Source organism: Amblyomma mixtum, chromosome 4 (assembly GCF_055824585.1).
Source record: "Amblyomma mixtum isolate Tamu chromosome 4, ASM5582458v1, whole genome shotgun sequence".
Classification (NCBI taxonomy): domain Eukaryota; kingdom Metazoa; phylum Arthropoda; class Arachnida; order Ixodida; family Ixodidae; genus Amblyomma; species Amblyomma mixtum.
The window spans coordinates 79,068,747-79,071,037 of record NC_143015.1 but is presented as its reverse complement, the minus strand read 5'-3'; positions in this window follow the sequence as shown (position 1 = coordinate 79,071,037).

The window sequence follows — 2,291 nt, the reverse complement described above, 5'->3', positions numbered from 1 at the left end:
TTGAATGCAAATTAAAAGCATTTAAATGCCACCTTAGGGAGCTATTGTTAGTTTGTCAAATTAAGTATAGTCATTACTGAACACTGTTTTTTTATGTTTTCCTGTCGTCTCATAAAAGAAACACAAAACTCTGTATAACTCAAAATGAATTTATCAATTTCTTTTATCTTGCTTTGGTGTCGTTTCAAACCGTATTATGATGTTTCCACTTACAATGTAAAAAGTGCATTATGTGTTTTTGTATTATTTTGTACAGCAGCTATTTGTACTAATTTATTCATGTTATTTGTGTAACGTCCTATTATATGTGACTTGTTGTTTGTGTGTGCACCTGTATATGCAATACGTTTATGTACAGGTGTCAAATGTTGCATTTTTTTATTTTTTGTGATTACAGCGGGAAGGCACAATTTATTCTTTTGCTTCGAAGATGCGTGTTGTATCTGTACAGCTGTGGGCTGTGTAGGGTCAGAGGCCTCCTCAGGCACCATTAACCTTTAGCTTCTGTCCCTGCATCAGGCTCTGTGTTTCGTCTGATGCTGAAATAAAGTCTGAATCTGAAAAAAAAGCATATCATCATCTGGGTACCGGGGCGCACGGGGGTGGCAGGAAACCAAAAGGCGGCAGGATAGCTAGAGGATATACTAATTACCGAGCATCCAACGTCAACGACCGTGAGGAATCCCTGCCAGCACCTCAGGAATACTCGGCCATACTAAACAACTACAAAGGCGGGTATGCGGGGCCCACCACCGCCCAAATCCTTAAATAAAGAAGAGGCTGTCACATGGAGACAACTACAAACCGGGTCATGTCCAAACCTAAACATACTCAGTGTAATTTACCCCACACTTCACGAACACAACTGTCCGTGGTGCCATGAAAAACCTACACTCTATTACATAGCATGGAGATGTCAAAAAGTCGACGTCGTTCCAATAAAATTATTACTTTATAAAACATTGGTACGGTCCAAGTTAGAATATGCTGCATCTGTCTGGAGCCCTGGCATCGATTCACTTGTTTCAGATTTGGAAGCTGTGCAGAACCGCTCATGCCGTTTCATTCTTTCTAATTATCACCGAACAAGCAGTGTAACCGCCATGAAATCAAGTTTGTCCCTACCACTTCTTTCCCACCGCAGATCAATAGCCTCATTGTGTCTTTTTCATAAAATTTACCACAACAGCTTTCTCAATCCTAAGTTACTGTCAAGACCATGTTACATATCAGCACGCGTTGATCACCGTCATAAAGTTGGAATCCCATCTTGTCACACCAAATGTTTTCATGACTCATTCATACCTCGAACTTGTGCCAGCTGGAATCACCTTCCCCACGACATCGCAGGTATTTCTGATAACAATGCATTTCGTCAAGTCCTTAATGTTTCTTTCTGAGTATGTGTCGTTTATTACTGTATAAAAATTGCCTTTCACTGTCTACACACTGTTTTAATATATCCCTACTGCATTCTAATCTTATTGCCTTCCTGTGTTTTCAATTTGTCATGTATTCCTGGTTTATTTTTGTTTTCTCTTGTTGTTGCTGTTTAGACTGAAATTTTTATGTATTCCCACTCCCCTTTGTAATGCCTTCGGGCCCTGAGGGTACAATAAATAAATAAATAAATAAATAAATAAATAAATAAATTCTACCAAACCAAAGTCCGGAGAAATGGGAGGGCATGCTCTCCATGACTGCCGCGATGACCAGATCGGTCTGATACGGCGAGCTCAGCTAACGGCAGCATCCAGCGGAGCCCTGGAAAAGGGCCAATCAACCGTTGCGGAGATGGACTCACCTGAAGCGCATAAAAGCCCTTGCTCTAGAGCTAAATAAAGTTATCCTATTATCCTATCCTACCAATTGGCGATCTTCAATGTGCACTGTCATCGCAGAGCACACAGGCGCCTTCTGAGTTTCGCCTACATCGAAAAGCTAGTCGAAGGCGTAGGGGTGGAAGCGTAAAGTGGAAAAGTGGTGGATGAGGTGCGGCGGCTGTTGCGAATACATTGACTGATAAAATGCATCTACGGACAGCGGTCATGCTTAGAATGAGCACTGCAACCATCTTCGCAGAAGTCACTGCGGAGGTCGTAGCAGCAGGCAAAACCGGGCAAACCCGCCTTGTCAGCTTCTGCTGTTGTTGTGACTGAAGGTAGAATGGAAAGGAAATTGCACGGGCATGCTCACTGGCTCGAGCTCAGCCGCAATCGCTGCCACATGACATAGTGGTATTCAAAGAGACACGAAAGATTGAAAGCAGAGGCGCGCGCTGCAAAACCGAG